This window comes from Amblyomma maculatum, chromosome 1 (genome assembly GCF_055883805.1).
Source record: "Amblyomma maculatum isolate TAMU_Amacu chromosome 1, ASM5588380v1, whole genome shotgun sequence".
Classification (NCBI taxonomy): Eukaryota; Metazoa; Arthropoda; class Arachnida; order Ixodida; family Ixodidae; genus Amblyomma; species Amblyomma maculatum.
In genome coordinates, this window is record NC_139344.1 from 373,255,661 (window position 1) to 373,278,642 (window position 22,982).

Sequence of the window (22,982 nt, forward strand, 5' to 3'; positions counted from 1 at the left end):
CCTGCAAGCTGGCCTCCATTTCTCCCTGAGAGCAAGTTTAGGGGTGTGTTCACCTTATGTCGGCATTTCTAATGGATGAGATCACGGAGGAAGATGTGCTTATTGCGCGAATATGTCAGTTCAAAGTATAAGCGATTGAGTTGCTCACATTTTTCTCTGTCCTTTTTCGTGCGTGCTGGTACGTGATTTGCTATGGAATTATTGTGAATTCGATTACTTGGAGATATGCAATATGCTCATCGACTGGAAAAAACGCTTCGTACCATGGGACATATGACCTATCGGAGAAGGATTAACAGGTTTTCTCATCATTCTGCACGATCACTGGTCTGTGAATTTACAACTATTTAATTGTCCGTCATGACTGGTCGGCATCCAGTTACCCAATCGAAGCCACCTACATTAACAGCTTCGTTAAATAGGCAGGCCACATATCATTCCAGCCTTGCTGCTTGAGTAACAGCGCAGAGCAGAGAGGTATTTTGAGCCGGGTTACGCTCTGTTACCTAACCCCGGTTATCGAGGGCCACTGCAGTGAAGGCTAGAGAAGGAGAAGGAAAGATTCGATGGGGCATAACGGGGTTAAAGTTGTAGCCAACCAGAACTAGCCCTCGAATCGCGCTTCTCGCACAGGCCATTAATCACCTCGTATTTTTTGAATAACTGAAAGGTGTCTACACATAATTATCTATAATAAAGCGCAAGTAAACACGTTACACGCTGACCAGGGCGCTCACGAACCCTGTTGTGCTGCGCCTCATATTCATTGTGCAGCTCACATATTCGTTGTGCAGCTCACTATTCATTTAAGGAGGGGCACTCTTCTGCCGCTTCACCTAAGAGTGGCGTAGACTGTGCTGTCTGTGCGGTGCCCGCATGCGCCAGCGTTACAGGCAGCGGAGTTTGGATTGCGCCGCTGACTCACGTCATGTGACCGGGAAGACCAGCAAAGCATAGCTAGTGACTGGTATTGAAAGTTCTAAAGTCACCATCTCTGCTTAATCGCCGACTTTGTACAATATTATCGTTTTCACATCGTAGGCTTACCAAGCTTTTCCATCGACGTCACATGCTTTTTTCCAAGCCGGCGCACCCGCACACACCAGGGGTTCTTTCATGGGCTGAGTATGTGCGCTTGGGTGGCCGTTGTCTAGATATTCGATGCCCATCTTTTTCCTTCATTGTGCGTGCGACTGGGGGGTGAGACTTTCTCTGGAAGATCACAGGAGATGGCAAACGTTCCCTGGTTTATCGGTTACGGGGATGAGCTTACGGCGCCTCTTCGTTCTTTATAACCGAGTTATGCGTTCACGGGTGTTCGTTTTGTCGCGCGCACACTGCCATTGTCCTGATATACATTTAGGGCACTTCAAATGTTGTTTATAACAGGCTAGCGTTCATTGTAAGTATGGCTGCATTCGGCTACATTGACTAATTTCTCTGGTGGTATGTCAACTTAGAAAAAAAAATATTTATGCCAAATGGATCTTCTAGAATATAAACTGAATCCGCGGTAAGCTTCTTTATCTCTGCTCCCGGCCGTCTGAACAATATTTAACAAAATCATTTCCCTTTATTGTACGATTTTTTTAATTCACCCATTTTTGACGACATTTCAATCGTCGCGACGTTGAAAAAGGTGATAAAAAGGAACTGCAAAATTCTCAGGCCGCTGTCATCCGAATAAACTTCCGTCTTTCAGTTGGCGATATTCGCTTCTAAAATATATTGAGCCTAATCTTATTACAATGTAAAAATTACGAGGGACTTTAGCGACTGAAGTAGTAAAAGGCAAAAGCGTGAGTGCCACATTCTGCTATGCAACTGGTACAGAGTAGTAATTAGTTAATTAATTAGATGCTCAACTGATTAGTAAGTAGGTAACTAATTAAGCAATCAAATAATTACGCACCAATTGGTAATTGATTAACTAATTTATTAATCAGTAATTGATCATTGATTGACATAGCCATATAAGGCCCACATTCGCGCATACTGCGATGGTGCTCTGTGATTGGTCGAGACCTCTATGACGTCATCCCGCCTCGGCCAATCAGAACGCCGCAAAAGCGGGACACATTTTGTCCACGACAGCATGAAGCCATGAACCATCAAAGGCTTTCGGCTCAATAGTATTCGTTTATGAAATCCCCTATAGACTTAAGGTTTTTATAGTCCTGTGCTTCACTTTACCCTAGCTGTTAATGCCAAGTTTCCCTTCCTCGTTCATAGACTTCTGAGACGCGCCTTTGGTCACCGTAGCTTCGATGTCACGTTATTGGTGATATTCTGGAATACGCATCTCAGCGAGCTGGCGGTTACCTCTAGCGACACAGTAAGACTATAGGTGGTTTCTTTTTACGGCTTCACATTTCTCGACAAGCAATGGAGAGACCTTCAGTGATCTCAGACACTTCCCGAACGGGAGAAAACAGACGAACAAGACAAGCCGTGCCAGCTGTTTTTGGCGAAAATGTGTTCGCGAAAAGCGTTCAACGACAAACCGGAAACGAATAACTCCTACGTTTCACAGCAACACCGGAAGACCCTGAGCAGTAGACCTCCTTCAGAGCCACACGCAACGAGCAAGAAGCTACACCGCACAGAAGTACCAAAAGGGCACGTAACACTCCTTGCGCAGGGTGACACAACGCTCGAATTCCATTGGAATCTCCCTGACGAAGCCGACCGTGGCATTGCGGCCTCATCTCCCAATACATCGAGACGCGGCTTGTGCATTCGAAAGAAACAAAACGCTCCTATATAGCGTGTATCCTTCTGACAGGCTCGCCGCTCGCCCACGTGCACGTCGCAAGCTCGTGACGCGTCATTCGCCATTAAGGTTACGAGAAGCAGCGGATTCTCCGTGGCAAATAAATCATTACAAAGCGCATCGGTACATGGCACTCACGCGTGACCTTCAACCGCTTTGATTCACGGCTACCGGGATCTGTGGAGCTGTCATCCTTCTGGAGGTCTCCCGACACCCGCAGCCGGAGAGCACGTGACGAAGACGGGCTGACAGGTACGCGAAGTGAATGTTTACTTCGCTGATTCATCTGCGCGGCCGTGTGTGTACGCCTTTCGTGGCACAGGGTGTCGAAGGAGTGCCACTTCTTGTTGAGAAAAACCATGTTTGCGTGAGCGCCTCTGAGCGCAGAGCTGTGGAGTGTAGTACATGCAGGGAAGGTTGTGGCGGTGGCAGTGTGCAGTGGGTTAGTGTTACTGCTGTGTGGTAGTGCACCACAATGTGGTCTACCGTGCCACAGTGTGTTGAAGGTTGGTGAGTGAGACATAAAACCTTTGTAAACAAGCAGTGTATGCCCTGGTCAATGTTCGTCGTAAGCCTTAATGGTGAGAATTCGGGGAAAGGACGCTAGACCAAACGTAAAATATCTGCAGCTTGATGTTATGTGTGTGCCATACTTGACATGATGTGAGTTGTATAGTGATGTGCCAATTGGTTTATTGCTAGAGCACAAGCATGATGCGATGTGAGGTCTGACGCAGCAGCGTGTAATATGGCTTTGCAGTAATATAATGTCACGTAGTGTGGTGCGGTGCGGTGCGGCATGGAGCAGTGTAGCGTGGTAAGCCAGGGCTGGTGTAGTTCAGTGTGGTGGAGAAAGGGGCTCTCGAAATGTCTAACGCACTATGATGCGCAGAGTAGTGCTTTTGAGTAGTGCGCACTACGCAAAGTACAGATAAATTAATGTGATAGCCTACGGTTGAAGCGAAATCGAGCTTTTCCCAAGCTTCATTTGTTACCAACTGACTGATAATGAATGAACAAGAGCACCTTAGGGCAATTCACTGGGACATTTGAGATAAGTAAAAACTGGCTCTCATTGATTGCGTAATTCGTTCTAATAAAAAAGAAGCGACCACTTTCCCACATAACAAAAGTTTCATAGCCTGGAAGGGGATAAAAAGGAGGCAATTTAGGGGCCGCCATTATCAGCCGATTTCGCAAAAAAAAGAAAAAAGAGTGCGTCTACGCTGAGTTTTGATATCAGAGGCTACGCCGCAACTTTGTTCACGTGCAAAAGTTGCGAAAACCGTCCTTTCCGGTAAGTACGTCAGGAATTCAAATCGGCTGGCAGGAATAGTGCAATTATCTTGCCGATAAAGCTATTCTCCTTCTTCGGAAAAACGTAGGCATATAACAAAGAAAGGTCAGCGTATCAAATTTTATTAAGAAAAAATAATTGGATCATTCGTTGTACTTAGTGCCCTCTATGTGATCGAGTTCTATCAATAAAAAACTTTGTTATTGATCATGGGGTGAACATGATTTTTCGGTTACACCATCTTACGTCGTCTAGGCAGGCGCCTTCCTCGCCATGAGGAAGTAACTTAACTATAATACCTGTCGTTGTAAGGACGCAGTGAACCAGAACTCGCTACGTTTTCTTCCACTAAAAGCTCGTACAAAAGACTTCTAACGAGTGTCCACCGTGGCGCACATCTCGGATACGCTAACGTCACGAGCTCTGACAGCCTAACGGTCGTCAGAGGCGCCGAAAGCGACCGGCGTGAAGACAACTTCCGCACTGGAAGACTGGCGATGCTTCTATCCGAAACATATGACGCCGTCGCCGGGCCCCCGTTACATAATGTGGCAGCTGGCAGCACGCCAAGAAGGTTACAAAAAGGAAGTCATGCGCGCCCATATGTTTCTTTCACTGCACGCGCGCTTCATTAATCAATCAAACGGGTTGCCTGCATCGTTCTGTCTGCGCGTCGGGCACGCGCACCTGGACATATGCGGTCCTGCATGACGCGAAAGATGCGTGGTGAAAAGCAAGCAAGAAAGAACGAAGGGAAGAAAGCCACAAAAGAAGGAGAGACGCAAGGACGGACCCACAAGATATTGAAAGAAGGAAAAAGGGTAAATGAAAATCTCTGAGGAAGAATACGTTTTGCTTGAAGTAGTGGCGCGTGTAAAACAAAGTGAGACGACCTGTAGTGCACAAGAACACAAAATGCGGGGAGGAAATGAAGAGTGGACGTAGCAGGCTTGCACGGTGTGGTGGTCAGCGAGTGTTTGTGTTTGTGCGCGTACGTGCGTGCACGTGGCGGCGGCGCTCCCACGCGCCGCCGGCTGTGCGCAACCTCACGTGATCTCGCCCAATGAGGAAAAACGGAGAGACATTGCGGGCCATTTCCGGAAGAGCACGACTGCAATGCTCTTGCCTTCGGTTGCGTACTTCCCGTGGGCGGAGGTGCGGGGCGCAATACCACGGTGCTTGTCGGAGTGGGACACAGAAGCACTGCTTGACGATGGAGTCGGAGAACTTCTTATGTGTGTTTTTTTTTCTTTTTTTTTTGTAGCGAAAGGTACAGTGCGCTAGGTTTCCAAGCCGTCGGCGTGGCACCGTGATACCGTGCCACGTGACCGTTGCCTAGCAACTGTCACGTGGTATAGACCGAGAGCTGGACCAGGAGTAGGAGGACGAATAAGAAGAAGAAAGAGAAGAAGAAAAGTCAAAAGAAGAGGAAGAAAAAGAAAAAGCAAAAGAAGAAGCAGAGGACATATTACTTGGTAGTTGGTAGACGAGAACGACAACAACGAGTTGCTAGGACAGAAGGTTTGGGCATATTAAATCCAGGTGTCCGCAGAACACACACAGCTTTCGCTCGATCACTAGGTTCAAGCCATGCTCAAACCCCCACAATTTTTTTTTGTCACAGGCCAAAACCAGCCATTTAGCACAACAGTCTAGCACATAGCTGTCAACTTTATGCGAAGTTCAGAGAGAGAGAATGAGGTGAAGGATCGGACCCTCTGGACGACAGTCAGCAACAAACATTTCCCTCTATTGCAATAATTTTTTTGCACTTAACCTTTAGAGATATACCTGACAAGAGCTTCACTTTGGCATTGCACTCTGCGAAAAAGTTGATGATAATAACTGCGATTGTGGCGGCGATGTTGCTGCGCGGCTTCGGATAATGAATGCTTAAAATATGGCGCCCATAAAATGTAGGAAACGAACAAAACATATTGCCACTTCATTTGCTGCATTAGTTAGTTAATAGAACGATGCGTTGGAGATTTTGAAGGAGATGAAGGCACTTTAGCTAGAGACCCACGTAGGCTTTTAGCATAAGACCACCCTCCAGAAAGATATTTCAACAAAACAACTGCCCACATGCGCAGGGTTAGCTTCTAACTGAGGTTTCAAACTGCTTCTAGCCAGGAACTGGGCTGGCGGTACGACAGTCAAACATCGATGCGAGTCCACAAATGGCGCTTATTTCAGGCTTCGTACTGAAGGCATTGCGCGTAACTGCTACAGAAAACTCAGGACATGCGCAGAAAGGGCAGAAGAGCAAAGTATACCTACTTTCAAATTGTTTTACTGTAAGAAAATGTCTCCACGGTCCTCTTCATTTCCGGTGCTTTCGAACTACTCCGCTATCACTCTTCCCGGTATCAGCGCTTATATAATTTATATAATGTATTTTAATACTCATAAGCGAGCATATGCTTCGCATTTTGTTGTAGATAGGCGCATACAGTGGAACAAACGAAGACCCCTCTCTCCAACCACTCTCTCAAATATTTTCAAGAGACATTACTGCGCGCATTTGGCTAGGTACTTTTTATCTGGACTTCTAGAATGCGCACACGCGCACGCTCAAAATTAACTACCGCTCTCACGAGCTTCTCAGGCTCAGTTTATAGTCATTAAAACGAGGTAACGTAAGGTTAGCGTGGCAAACGAGGCGAGCAGCACTAATGGATAGTTTTGGCAGAGGCGCTTGTCTTATTCCCGATCGCTCGTAACGCCAAAGCGATTGGCTGCTAGCTGTTCGCCATCTGTAATATCGTTAATATGCTCGTCATGGCTGTCCAAACAAGGGAAGAATAAAAAAAATAAAAAAAAGGCACCTCTTGGCGTTGTTACCGAGAGTCACAAATGCCCCAACTTCCGCAAGGGACGCCTCGAGGTATTCCGGAAGTGAAGAAAGTAATCTATGGGCTCTAACAAGGCATGTATCCTATACACAGCACAACAACGTACTCTGGGTGCACCACACAACACAATTGGAGCAGTAAAATTTAAAGGCGGAACGCATTCGACGATAGTGTGAACGTGTTTAATTTTCGCGCGGAGGAAGGGGGGGAGGGGGACGCTCATGAACGCACAAGATCTGGTCTCGCATCCGGGGAAAGAAAGCGATACAGCGCGCAACATATGCGAAAGGAACGCATCCAATACAGGGAGAGGGAAGGGGCACATGAAGGAGGAAGAGAGATAGGGGGACCAGGCAGACTATGGCAAGGGGTCGAGCCGGTCTAAGAGCGCAATGGAACCACGCAAAACGGCCTCCGAAACCAGGAGGCTGGAACAGATGAGAGTGCGAGAAGCGGTTCGTAGAAAGTGCGCCCGTGAGGAAAGTGGTCCGGGGCAGCTAAGTGCTCTAGGGCGGCCAAGGCGCCCACCGCTGGGCTGCCCAGCACGCGATGTTTGCATTATTGGCAAAAATTCCAAACAAACAAAGGGCAAATTTTCTTTCCTCGCTTCCCACACGCGTTCGCAGTTCTGACTTTTTGAAAAGGAACTCAAGCTCGGTTCGAAAGAAAGCGAAGTTTCGAAAGAAGTTTCTTTCGAAAGAAGTTTCGAAAGAAAGCGAATGGGGCGGAACACCGGTATAGTAAACATCTGCACACTATAGGACGACTTAAGATTTTTTTTTCTTTTGCTGTTTCATTTTTATGGCTTCGTGTACGGTACCTAGGTATAGTTGGCTCTTGGCACAAAGGGTTAACTCCATGAAGTCTGGAGAAACGACGGGCAGAACAGTGAAGAGAAGCGACAATTGTCCAGCTGTCTGTACTAATACTGTCACCTTTTAAAACTTCAGTTTACGGGCTGCTTTGCATAAGCTAGTTCAGCTACACGTTTTGCTTGCAAGAAATAACACCAAATTTACATTAGACAAGTAGCTTGTGTTGGTGTATTATACCTGTAAGTATGGGCTATTATACCATCAAAACAGCCCAACAGTAAACTGAAAAGAAGGTTGGTTGATGGCGGTGAAACATATCTTTATTGTGCAGGTCTTATACGTGGTTGCTGCAGTAGAAGGAAGTGATATAACTTTGTATACAGAATATTTAACCCAACTTAAGCAAAGCCTTTTAAAAAAGCTGTGTGAAACCAGACATATTGTTCGCCCTCGTGTGCTGCTGTTATGAGTATTTTTATATTTGTTTCATTACGATGGTAACTGAGAATATTTCGGCACTTTAAACGCGACACTCTAAAGGTCCCGCTATTCGAAAAATCTGGCGTCGGAGTCAGGGCGTGGTGCTAGCAGGTGATATCCGGTCCCCAGCGACGCTTTCATCTCGAATAAAGTGTACGTATTCTGGCCCGATGGTTCTGAGCTAAAGAGCTGCAACAGAGCGCATGAATTTGAACTGAACAATGACCACGTATTGGGTATTTATATGTCGGATTTAATATGTCCTTAAAGTGTGCGGACTATAGTGCGGCATCGGCAGCGGGTCACCTGGTTGAACCTTTGCATCCACGTCCCTCGCATGCTTACTCTGATGAAATCATCATCATCATCATCAGCAGCAGCAGCAGCAGCAGCAGCAGCAGCAGCAGCAGCAGCAGCAGCAGCAGCAGCAGCGGCAGCGGCAGCGGCAGCGGCAGCGGCAGCGGCAGCGGCAGCGGCGGCGGCGGCGGCGGCGGCGGCGGCGGCGGCAGCGGCGGCAGCGGCGGCGGCGGCGGCGGCAGCGGCGGCAGCCGCCTGACTATACCCACTGCAGGGCGAAGGCCTCTCCCATATTTCTCCACTTAACCCGGTTCTGTGCTAGCTGCATCCACTTGACCCCTGAGAACTTCTTAACCTCATCCGCCCACCTAACTTTCTGCTCTGATGAAATACGGTAGGTATAAGAACTGCGTTCTAACGTCGACAGGCATTCGTCTCTCGAACACTATGCCGTCCACAGCAGGCCACCGCTCATACGTCCAAGCAGAGCCATATCTAAGAACTCGATGAGGTTTGTGGTGTCCCCATTCCTTCGTTGCCTGCAGAAAGAGCTACAGGAGGCGGCCCACCGAGGAACCCTCGAAATGACGCCATTTGTCGAGCACCAGACCTCCCACAGTTCACATCTCATAAAGATGCCGGCCGAAAAGAACCCCTCTCCAGCAACGCCTCTGCGCATGCGCTAAAGAATGAAGAAAGGAATCGCCGGCGGGTCCATGTGGAGGTATTTCGGGAGTAAGCTGCCGGAGAAAGACGGCGATTAAGGTTACCCTAATGACGCCTTCTTTGGATGGTTCTGTAGTTCTCTGCTGCTGAGTCAATTCATTTTGTTCCACACCGAGAAAACACGATGATGCACCTTTTAAAAAAGATAGACCCACACTAAATTTCGTGGGTTTAAACAAGCTTTCAGCACGCTTTCATCATGAGGCAAGAGCTGAAAAAGATATTTACAAGACCGACCTGGTTTGGTAAAAGTTACACAACATGAATGACACCAAAGCACGTCTATCACTAAAAACGCGTTCTGCATTAATGTTTTGCTTAAGGAGCCGAACATAATCGGATAATTACTAATCGTTTTATTGTTCCATACCTAAAACTAAGCGCTATGGGCCCAACAAAAATAAACAATAGGGCGATAAACTTGCGCAAAGAAAAGGCTCGTGATGGCCGATGCAGATTGTGCTAATCAGTGATGCAGTATCCAAAACGCGATATCTAAGCGCTAGCCCTTCATCAAGGAAGTAAATTTAGGAGGGCGTTCGCCTTAATAGTAGAACGCGATAACGCTTTTAACATCCTCTTTACATTTCGCAATCTTTTTTTTTTTTGCTTTCTTCTTTAAAGTACATACATTTTAAAGATAACTGTTAATGTAATATCAGTACACATCCCAAACACACGTTAATATGTCATAGGCACCAATACAATTTCTGTAGCTGTACCTCTAACGCGATTGGGACCAACGGCGCTTCCTGTATGACCTACCCATTTCATGTCGCCCTGTCATACAGATGGCATAAGGGTTTAAACTCAAAGGACGACGAGGTAATTTTATTGAACTAGATATTTTTCCGACTCTTTTTCTGGGTTACAGTTCTGAATTCTGGGTTAGGATGAAGTATTTCCAGTTGAATGAACCCAATATGCTATCGCACCTGCAAGTGTCTCTGAATTCCATTATAAACAGTTTTAAACGGACAGTGAATATATTACGTCAACGTTTTCGTCAGAGCGTGTGTGAGCATTACTTGAATACCGTAATAGCGGCCATCTCATCTGTGCCACGAATGATAACATCCACTTCGAACTCGCAAGCCTCGCATTTCCATTGTCTCACTTTTCGGGTGATTATCCGTGTGGAAATTAGGCATTATCAAGAGCATTGACACTATGACAATTTAGCCTGATCACATGCTTCTTATGCATGACACACAATTCTTCTAAAGCGTTTTGTTTCTTTCGATAGCCTATTTTCATTCCTGAGCATAGGTACTTGAAAGCATACGTGAGGCCTTACACGAAAAGCCTTTCACACGCCGCGTGGAGATATCATTACAAATATTTGCGCATTTGTAAAGCGGATCCAGGGTGTACATGCGCGCGTGACTCTTTTTTTCGTGACCCTGGCGCTGTTTTAAAATCCGGGCGCAAGAATGTGAGGGCTAAGGTAGCCATTTACTGCATGTAAATCGACCTGTTCAGTTGTCCTTGTGAAACATCGTCTCTAGCTATGTGCTTAGAGCAAAGCGCTAAGAACAAGTCACTCTACTTTAGAAGGCTGAGGTCAACTGTAGTCGTCGCATGCGAAAAGGTTCGCCGACATCTGTTCTGAGTGTTCCTGACGCATGCTTTCTTCGCTTTCTTATCCGCGGTCATTTCCTAAATTAGCGACGTTGCATATCTCTTGTCTCCTGTTTTCTACCCTCCATATTGTTACATTACCCCCTGTACGCCATGGAGCGCTGATGCACGCTGAAACGGAAAAGTTTTCCAGGGAACGTGTGCCGTTTGTCAATGTAAGCATGCTTGGCATTACCAAGTGTAGAAGATGCAAAGCAAATAGGAATAACATGGCGAAGTATATGGTCTAAAGACAACACTACGATCTTAATGAGATTAGGCTGTATAGATTACTTTTCGTGGCGCTATTTCCAATGCTCGATCGTTGCTTCCTATCGTGTTGTCTGCACAGATAATGTGACTATTGTATAAGCGAAATGTGATTTCACTTAGTGTCTGTTATGTTGCTGTGCAGGTTGTACAGACCTCAGGCACTCTCAGACGATTTATCAACATATTTTTCGCCTCATGCTCCCCAGCAATATTTTGGAGACAAACTATATGTCTGCGGGAATATAGAGCAATCGGTTGGGAGTCGCAATCAACTTGGTACGCCCCGAACTGCACAGGCAACATGGCACGGCCTAGACATGAACCGGAAAAAAATGGCGCATTCCGCATGCTTTTGTCTCGTCATTCTAGGGGTCAGCTAAAGAGTACCGTTCAAGCCCTAATTCTCTAAGGTCCCTCTACTTCACATTCAATTTCTCTTGGTCCCTAAACGCAGCCGTATACGTGCTCTGCTAGACACGGCTCAAGCGCAACCATGTGGTCTGAAAACGTTTGGCCTATGCTATATGTTTCATTCTTTTTTCAGCGTTCACTACACTCATGTGTCAAGCTTACGACAACCTTTGTAATGAAGCGAGCAGGACTTAGATACTAAACACTAAAAGTGCTAGCCACCGCAAAAGCTAAAACAAGTCCACATATCACGTATTCGCATAGTTCACAAGGAGCGTACATTGTTCTGCACAAAGTGCTACTCTTTCTTTATAAGTCGTGGTGGCGACAAGCGAGGAAAGGGAAAGAAAGAGAGGTGATGAAAGAAAGAAAAGGTAGCGCGAACGAGGAAGAATCTGGCGACCTGGAAGAAGGGGAGCCTTAGTTCTCACGTCTGTGCACAGTCCTCGCCATCAGCCGTACATATACCCCCCTCCACTGCAGTGGCACTGTTTCCTTTCGCGCCGTATATAAGCAGCGGCCTCTCGCGGCCGACCTTTGGAGCCCTTGGGGGGCGTAGTACGCGTCGCTCCCCCCGGATCGTTTCATACGGTAGTGCATAATGTTACGTAAGCACGTCACCAACCGCGTAGCGTCGAGCCCTCACCGCTCCTGCGCTCACGGTGCGGAGAGCACGAAGCACAGAGGCGAAGAGAGCGCGCGTGCACCCGACGTCACTTCCTCACTCATGAAAACACGCGCACACACACACAAGCAAGGGTGTGCAGAGTAATCACTTCTCTCCCCCCCCCCCCTCACTTATACACACACATACACAGATATATGCCACCAAGCAGGCATAAATTAGTACTATAACGTACCGCTCCTCCAAGGAGCCGCCCGTGGACCTCAGTCTGCATATATCGCGCGGTTCAGTGGCCTCAGATGCTGGCGACGACGACGCACGACTCGTCTCCACCGCGTGACCTACATGAGTGGCGCATGAAGCTACTTCAGGCCCTTACCGCGTGTGCGAGCGCGCGCACGTGTGTGTGTGTGTGTGTGTGTGTGTGTGTGTGTGTGTGTGTGTGTGTGTGTGTGTGTGTGTGTGTGTGTGTGTGTGTGTGTGTGTGTGTGTGTGTGTGTGTGTGTGTGTGTGTGTGTGTGTGTGTGTGTGTGTGTGTGTGTGTGTGTGTGTGTGTGTGTGTGTGTGTGTGTGTGTGTGTGTGTGTGTGTGTGTGTGTGTGTGTGTGTGTGTGTGTGTGTGTGTGTGTGTTGCTGACCGCGGAGAGATGCTCGATTTCTTCGTTAATGGTGAAGAGGGAGAGGAAGATGATGGTTTGGTTTGGTTTGTGGGGTTTAACGTCCTAAAGCGACTCAGGCTATGAGAGACGCCGTTGTGGAGGACTCCGGAAATTTCGACCACCTGGGGTTCTTTAACGTGCACTGACATCGCACAGCACACGGGCGCCTTGCTTTTCGCCCCCATGGAAAAGCGGCCGCCGAGGCTGATTCGATCCCCGCCGCCCGCCGCCCGCTAGCCTCATAGACGGCTGACCGTCGGAGCTAAGGTAGGCGGTAATTACGGACGGGGCGGGTCCACCTAATGCTCTCCGTAGCTTGGGGGCGAGAGTTTTAACGCTAGATGGATGTCCAATGAAGCGAAAACTTCGTGCGCGGTCCTCCGTTTTGTCTGCGGGGAGCAGACGTAATTAGCGACCCAGATGGGAGGAGAAGATACCGTATAACATCAGCAACTGTTGTCCGATGCCGGAAGCTAGAGAAGGTGGGATGAAGGAATTTGAGAAAGGCGCAGAAACATCACGGTCACGCTTTCGCGGTTTTCACTTGGTATATTAAAGTATGGGTGTCTCCAATATGCTGGCAAGACATTTTGCTGAAGCGATATCACTTAAATATAAGGTTGGGTTCGCACCTTGCCACTTTACGAAAACATGGAGCAAACGTTTCTCCGCACTTTCTCGTGCGCGGACCTCGTGAGTATAAGAGTATTAGTCAGTGTCATGATGGATCATGACACACACACGCACACGACGCACGCGCACGCACGCACGCACGCACGCACGCACACACACACACACACACACACACACACACACACACACACACACACACACACACACACACACACACACACACACACACACACACACACACACACACACACACACACACACACACACACACACACACACACACACACACACACACTCACACTCACACACACACACACACACACACACACACACACACACACACACCAAGCGCGGCAGTAATTAAATTACACTGTCTTAATTACCTTTTCTACTAATTTCTAATGGAAATCATTACTTTGTATGATTAGTAATTAGGTAATGTAATGAAGATAACTAATATACCTTCAAGCATCAGCATAAATAAAAACGTTTATTGAGGAAAAATTTTAAGTCACCAAATAGAAAGTACGTTTTCCTTTTCTTACTATTAATTCATTTTTGCTTCTAACTTTACAGCCCCACTTCCCAAGGCAGTGCACCTCAGTGTGACAGTTATTTATACCTAATATGGCTGAAAAGTATCTTGTTAGCCGAAGCAAATCGCTTCAAATGCAGTTTTTAGAACCCACTCAAACCATGTGTAGGAAAAAAAATGAAAGCGCCTAGTCAATTTGTGGTATCGAATGTTCAATATTCTCTGCAGGCCTATGCACTGGAAGACTGATGAAGTGAGCGTGCATTGCAGGGCCGCGCCGCTCAATGTCCTCTTCGTGCTCTGTGCGTTCCCCATTTCGTAAAAGTAGTAAGCTCCTGTCCACAACCGTGCCGGAGACCTTTCTTCTGTTATAATCTCGGAAGAATGAAACAAGCCATGCCGTTCAAAAAAAGAAAAAAAAAAGTATCTTGGCACTGTATGCCCACCAGACGACTCTTCATCACCGCTTCCTAGAGCGAATTTATATTCGCCTCCCTTGCTGATTCCTTGTCTTTGAACCTGAACGAAAAGAAGGGAGATTAGACTCTTTAATATCGCGCCGCATACATTTTCAATAGTAGTCCTCACGCCCGTATGTTCGTAATGTTGTTAGAGGAGTGGTTTTGTTGGGCGTATTCTCACGAACTGAAAGCATGGCCTTCAGATGTAGTTCGTTCATTCCGCTTTCAGTATATACCCTAGATGCCAGAGTTTCAGTCTCTTCACCTTTTCCTTCCTTGGGCACGTGTGTATAAGTGCATATAAATCTCCCTGCCACGTCCTCTTTCCTACGCTCTTCCCTCTCTCTCCACTGCCGAAGAGGTCAGCCAGCGCACACTCATCTTGATCCGCCGTCCATGCACTCCATCTTTTTTCCTCCTACGAAACTTGCTTTTATGTCTGGTCGTTCATTCACTGAACCCTGACTGAGATGCTTATCGGCTCTAATCTGGGACGGGGTGTCGTTGCCAAAAGTTATCACTCATATTTCTGTTTTTGTTTTTTGCGCTGCACCTTCGAATCAGTACCGCTTTCAATAATCATCATAATAAAAAAAATTCATGAAATCCGGTTTGAATCACTTTGTAGCGAACGAATACGTGTAAGGTAGTAGCAGAGTTAGGTAAGCAGCCGCTACGTCATCGGTTCACACGATCCAGATTCAGTAACTCTCGTTCGTGGTGACACCAAGTCATCGTCCTCAAGAAGCCCAGCGAGCTGACGTGCCATTTCGTCACAGGCCGCTGGATCTTTGAAGGAAAAGTGCGCACGCCGCTTAACAGAACAACTCGGAAACTATACGTGCCTTCAGTCGTTGCGGCACGCCGTATGTTTCCGCGTAACTATCGGGACTGACGGAGGCCACTTACGAGAGCCACTTACGTCGCTGTTTACGTCGTCTGCCACTTGCAATTTTTGGTCTTGCTGTTTGGCAGTTGATGGTGTTTTGACATTTTCGATGTGTTTCCACTAGCTAGTGATGACACGATAAGAAACCTAACGACGCGACCTTAACCGGACGCCTGGCGAGAAGAAATTGTTTCCAAATATATCCACCGGTTTAGCAAATAATCAGTACCCTTTCCCAACCTCCCTTCTCTTGACATGATGCTCTACTGAAAACGAGAGGAGGAATAGAACCGACTTCGAGATGAGTGCTGGGGCATCACAAGTCTGAGTGAACGACCTACAATCACACCCCTGTCTTTCGCGGACTGCCTCAGGTGTAGGAGAAATGGCCACCGCTTCATCCTTCAAACCGGCTTCCGAGAGCTTTCTCGAATCCGTCTCATTTTGACGGAAACGCCAATGTGGGCTGGGCGCGAAGTATCCGGAGCGCGAACGTTACAAAACATCTCAAAATGCACGTGGCTCAGCAACAATTATAGAGTACCTCTTCGTGCGTCATCGCGCACAGGGGACCCCATTGGCTGCCCCCTCCTCGATGACGTCATCGCAGAGCGTATTCCGCGCCTAAAATGGCTCAGGAATGACAAGTGACCGCGGCGGAGGCCGAGTTCGCTGGCCCCTTGCATCATTAGTGCGGAAGACGAAAAGGAAAGGGTTGCAGAACGCAAAAAAGGTGCAAAATATAGAAACATCAGCAAATGGGTAGCAAAAAAGTTGACTACCTCCCCCCCCCCCCCCCCCCCCCCCCTCCTCCCTTCCTCTTCTTACTCCTCTTCTTGGCTCCCTACGACCCCTGAACCGTAGGCGATACGAAGCAAACAGGTCCGAGACAGGCAGGCAAGAGAAGCGAGGCCTTACGCGAATCCTGCACGCTTGATACTTTATCAGTGTGTAATGCTCGCGACGGCCCAAGGACCTCTATCCTTCTTCCTCACGACGAGACAATTATGCCAGAAAGGGTCCGAGAAAATAAAAAGTGTGTTTATTGTTGCTCCTGGCAGTACGCCAGCCTTTATTATGCTTGCGGCAGACCGAGGGAGAGCTTGATATTATACAACAACGCCACGGCGTTCCTTTTTTCTTTATTACTGTTGTTATTTCAGGCTGGTCTGCCGTTCTGTTGCGTCACGCGGGCGACGCGCAGGGTCACGTATGACGTAGAATGCTCATAAAGATAAAATTGTCGCTCCGAATCTTGCAGCACGTTAACATATTATCGCTGGCGCACCCCGTAAACGCGAAAACGTTGCGTCGCTAACGACAGGAACACAGTTGTCTAGCCCTAAATGAACGTGAAATGGAAAGATTTTTTTTTTTTAATTCGCAGTCAAAGCAGTAAGAGAGTTCATGGTCCGCTCTCTGTGCGTGCTGTGATTGCAAAATAGACTCCTGCTGAGGGAAATGACCGCAAATGATGCTTGCGCGCGCTCTTAAACCACTCAGCGGAGGAGCAGCTGCTGCATTGCTCCGGGAGATGTGAGAATGGTCCCGCGGCACTTTGTATCCTTGATGGCGATGACAATGAGATTTAACGCACGAAACCGCTTGTATGTTGTTTTACCCAACGTGGGAAAAAAAAAAGTGTTTGCGCTTGGGTTCAGTGGTCGATAGTTGACTAAGATTTGCTCGAAGCGTCAAGCATACGCGTAAGTTGTATTGAGATGTGAGTTACGCCGCGTTTTTACACTAACTGTAAATTAAAACAATTATCCCGTGACCAGTGCCCTGCTTTCAAAGGAAACGAAGAATACCACAAGCTACAACAAATCACACATGTGAGCATGCGTTGTCAAAAGATAGTCTCCCTCTTTGCTGAGTTGGTCTCTGTTCTGTTTAACGTACTTATTTTTGTTCAGGTCAGACTTACGAAGTTGTAAATTGTTTCGTGTGTGACTCTATGTGTGGGTTTCTTACATTCATAGTCTTCTCAAACCCTCAATTTCGGTGAATAATGAAGAACTTCAGGTGGTAGGAATCAGCCTTAGGAACCTCAGGCAACGTATCAAGCGCAGCTTCTACGTGATAGAACACTGCACTCTAGGCATCAACTGCCCAAAATGAATGCACTACCTTAATACGCTAATTATGGCGCAATGTCAGTGCACATTAAATAACCCCATAGGGTCGAAATTTCTGGAGCCCTCTACTATGGCGTTTCTCATAGCCTAAACGATTCTGAATCCCACTGGGACGTTAAACCCTATAAACCAAACGAAACCAAACCAAACCATTCCTACGGCTGTAGGAATGTTCTGAGGAAATTTGATCTACTAGATGAAACTCGGAAAGAGAGATCGGGTCAACGCCGTAGCTTTTGGCGGCGTGTACGTTTGAGCAAACAATGCAACATTCCACACGATTCCAAATAGCAGGCATATTGAAATGCGCTCAGAATGTGAACGCATTTACATTGTCAGGTAGCTACCACCTAGTCGGCAATTTTGTCAGACACAGCTCACTCCCTCCTCCACGTGCGTCCACATCCGCTTCCTTTACATGTGAAACGTCCCAGAAGTCTCAGTTATAGAAATTGGTCCAGTCAGGCGATCATTGCTATCGCATTTTGCCGCCCCTTGGCACTGCTTATGTATTGTCGTAGGCACATATAAATAATGAAACAAACTAGCACTAGCTATTCCTAAACTTCCTGAGATACGCTTGGAGGTCTACGCGTACAAATGTGTGTGCATTTTCATTCTTATCAGTTCTTTTTTATGTCTAGAGCGGTTAGTAAAAAGCGTCGGTTCCTACTCGTGACGAACTAAAAGGCTGTTGTATTTACTTGGCTTGGAACATATCAGCTATCGACGTCGCAACAATTTATCGAGCTGAATCTTTTTTGTGTATCCTCCCATGAACAGCATTTCGACATCTGCTCTAAAAACATCGCCAAACAACCTGAACGAATGTGCACGTGAGTAGGGCTTTAGAAAAAGAAAAAAAAAAAATAAACCAGCGAAAAGAACAGGAAGAAATAACGAAATAGTTTGAAATGCGCGAATCTAATGGGAGGACGCCGATAACATCTAGCGATCATAAACCTCCATAACCCGTGCGGTTCGATTCTTTCGGTCTTGAACGAGTTCAATTGATCTAGTTCCTTATCTTCAGCAAGATCGAGATGTGTGCAGGGAGGGTGGAGGCCGTCGATGTGGGTGAAGATAGCGATGGCACGCACAGAACAGTGCGAGAGATATGCTCTCCTGGGTCAACGCGAAGATTAGAAGGAAAGGAAAAAGACCGCGACGAGCTTTGGGTCGCATTTCCGCTGTCTTTCAACTAGTCCACGTCAGCGCGCGGTTGGGCCCTCTAATAAGTCCTCAAAGACGTCATGCGGCGCCCTGATAAGCAAGTGACGTTAACGAGAATGCGCCGGGCGAAAAATGTTTGACAATGTATACGCGTCGTATCCAAGTTAATAAATGACACTAGGTGCCATGGGACCCTTTCTGTATTCAGCACAATGCAAGTCACTTAAGCAGCTTGAAGGAACTGGACGACGCACATGTGTCTAGCACATGTTCGCGTCTTCACTTAGAGTCATGACCTGGGAGCCCTGAGTGGCGTGGATGTGATGCTACGGCCGAATAGTGTCCTTCCTGTTGTTTGCCTAAATTTTCGACGAAAAGGGGTCGCAGAACGATTGGCATGTTGTGTTGTGTTCAGCCTTTATTTGTTACATGGCAAGATAATATTACGCATTGATATGTCGTATCTAGTAGAGACAAGTACCCTATAGTTTAAGATTAATACTTAAATAATTACGTGACGAGCCCAACAGCTTTGAAATGACACGTATATATAGAAGCGCGAACACTGTTTATATTTTTTTTTGTATTTTCGCTCTTTTGTTTTCAATAGGCTATTCTGTGTGCAGCGCACTGTGGACACCTTGTGGATCACCTGAACGCCGTATGTAAACTGGCCACCAAAGAAGTCAGATAAGATGTTACGAGGATAATGGTTGTTATTATTATTTCTCTCAAAGACTTTAGGGATTGATTGCTACCCGTTATATGATTTGATACATGGACTGTCAAAAAAGAGGGCAAAAAAGAATTGATGCCATTTGCATGCTTCGACTGTACGTATCTGTACTGACGATCCCGGGTCTGCTCAGCCTCTCTCTTGCCCTTTCTCCGTGATCCACTCGCTTCGCTTAGAAATAAGGTAAGTCAAGTCATTCGTTGTAGTAAAAAAATACCTCAAAGTCACTCACCCTAGTAGAAAAGAGAGGGATAGTTTTTGCTCTCCTCCAGCGCTCTGCACCCTTATAGATCAACCGGCATCCTTTCATTTCAACTGCATCTACCCTCTCAACAGTCGACTTTCAGGCGCCACCGCCAGGTGGTCTGGAGCGTATTTGTCCGTCTAATTTCATCACGACCATTCCGTTGGGATGCGATCTCGCAGGGACATATGCAGTGTCTTCCGACAACGTTCGTCGAAAGAAGCAGAGAAGAAACAAGCCGTGCTTCCTCTACCGGCCTCGGGCATGGACAGCCTGCCGAACGCGCACAGCTACATGCTCATTGCAGAGCACAATGTGGCGCTGAGGACACTCCGAACACGGCGCGTGAGATCCCAAAGCAGTGCACTGAGAAAACATGGACTATGTCGTTCCGTGCGGATTTAAAAAAAAAATGGTGAGTTAAGCTCGTCTTTCTTTTTTTTTTTTTTTTTTTTTTACTTTGGTGCTTCCTTTCATGTTTCTCGGCTTGTTCAATATAACGGTTCGATGCAATTCCCAAATAACGTACAGCTTGTTCATACCAACCGTTGCCATCGGTCAAGTGTCAAAAAAAAAAAAAACACTCCTCTTTCAGTGTGAAAACACTAATTTACGAGGTTTATAACTGGCTCACCAATCTTCCGGAGGCACGAACCATGGTCCAATATTGGCACATTATTGGCAATGCCATGGCTATACATACGTGATCAATGCATTTCCAGTCTACTCCAATATTGGGCCTACTGTTTGTGTGTGTCGCCTGGGTCCGTGAATCGACGAATTGATAGGCGTTGCCAACTCGGGATTCGCCATTCAGATGGGAGAAGGAGGCAATCCAGCGATCCAACGCCACTGTACGTATCTCTAGATAGCCACTCTCCTCCTAGAGTATGCAGGCATGTCCGTACGGCGTGGCCACAAATTGTGTAATGTGCTCCCGGGAGTGTGGACCAGTTTTCTTCTTCGCATCGATTCTCCGACAAAACAAAAACAAAAACAAAAAAGGGCCGCACTTAAGTCTGCCTAAGAGCGGAAATGGTGAAAGCCACTTTACAGCACTATATTTTAGCCTAACTGCATCATCATTGCTATTATACTACTATAATCATAATCGCTATTTCAGGTCATTATCAACTAACTGCAGCGTCATTATCATCGCTTCTGTTATCCTCACGCCAGACAAGGATAATTTCAACGAGAACATCTTCGGCGAAAATCAGCTTTAATTAGGATAAGTTTCTCACGAGTCCGGCGTAGAGTTCTTGTTTGTGGATCGGCTGTGGATCGGCGGGATAGTGGTTCGATTTCCGGAGGAGGCAGATTTTTTTTCTTTAAATGCCTGTTCGTGCGGACATTTCCTGCGAACACTTCCGTCTACACCACTCTTGAGCCAAGAAAAGCTTCCGCCTTCAATAACATTTAATTTCTTTATCTGTGTACACTTGACTACGCGTAGGGCTCTGCGCAAGCATGTACAGTGTGTGTAGTCCATGCGAAAAGCTCCCATAAGCCTCTTCACCGATAGGTTACATCTATCCATAAGCGCACTCACATATGAAAAATACCCCGAAACGATCCTCTCTTGAAATCGAACGGTATAGCTTCAGACCTCTATAAGCGCGCGGTCACATATGAAACAAGCCCCCCGCCGGTCTCCTAAATTCTTCCGGAACGTTGCGGCGCGGCCATGAGCTTGCATTCACATTACTCCACTACTTATGACCCGCATCATCCGTTACGTCATGGTCTGAAAGGAACCAATCTAGTGAGACAGCATTTTGGGCTACTTGCGTCATCACAAGGACAATGTGATAACGCGACAACGTATTACTTGTTCTCACCTTGCTGCTACAAGTTGTGCACATGAAATCCCAGCCCTCATTGAATGAATTCCCAGCCCTTATTGAATGGATTGCGCCGACGAACATGGCCACTTGGACAACATAGGGAAAAGGTAACCGAGGGACAACGTTACTTATTACTGGTCCAACTGCACTTTTGTCTGTATGAAAATACCCCGCAAAGCAGCATGTGAGAGGTTTGAGCAGATAAAATAATCTAAGAGTTCTCTTTCGATTTTTTTTTTATAAGCAAAGTACCGCTACCTGACCAGCAGAAAAGGTATGGTTTAGAATCTTCTGCTTTTTTTTTTTTTCTAAGAAAGCTCAGTTTATCCCTGTTGCGTATATAGGACGCCGTAGCTTCCCCTATACTCCATCTAAGTACATCCGCGCTTGTCATTAAAACAACAGTAATGTGGTTGCGATTATGTGAAAGGAACTATTGCAGTACGTTTGCTACACACTTAAGACTGAATAACGATGCGATATAACTGAATTCGACTGGGCGTGACTAGAGTGGCACTTTTCGGGAAAACGCTCTTGCAATCTCTTCAATTCGTGCATGCCTCCTACCATAGCGACAAGACGCGGCACAACCACTGGTAATAGAACGTTACTCCATTGCAGTGTCTACTATTGTGCAACATTGTGCAACAAGCTACATACAGCCTGCCCTTGAAAGGATTCTACATTTGACTACTAATAAGGCGAAACCACTTATTGAACACGTGAACGCGGTTGCCCTCGCGACTGCAACTTAAGCGACAGCTTCGCTTTGACTTCAAAAGGCGAACGGTAAATGGCCGTTTGCCACGCAATAGCTTTCTTTCTCAGCTTGCGCTCGCCCGGGCACTGCCGACCCAGACGCCCAACACAGGTGCCAACAAGGCTGGGAGCGCGGAGCTGGTACTTCTGGCATTGCGTGAGAGCTTTGAGCAAAGAAGCAGCCGATATTTGCGCTACATCCATGGTACGGGACAGCCTCTTTACAATAAAATTGCGAAACAATTGCATAATGGCATCAATTACAGCGTCCTCTCAAGCCATGTGCACCGCGCCGGAAGTGTACTCACGATTACAGCAAAGCCCCGCGTAGGAATCACACGAAACCGCATACAACCTCACACAGAGCCGGTGATTATGACGTCAGAGTCCAGCCGAAAAGGAATGCGATGGGGGAAGGAGGTTGTACTAATCCACTCATGTCGCCAAAAACGCTTCCTATAATTTTCATCTTCGCGCGCAATCACCCGGTCTATAGGATATTCACACAAGGAGTTTGGTTCCCTTTGTGTGTGTGTCTTTCCGCGCTTTAGCCGCCCATGCATACATCGGGGGTTTTTCCCGAGACTCCGGCCGTTCAGCTTCAATGCTTCGTGCCGCATTAACGACGCGCCCGACGAGCTCACGCAGGAGACGATAAGCGCGACGGCGGGGCGCCCGTCGAAGCTTCTGGAATCTGCCGCACCCCGCCTTGGCTCTTGTTCATTGCACGGTCGCTG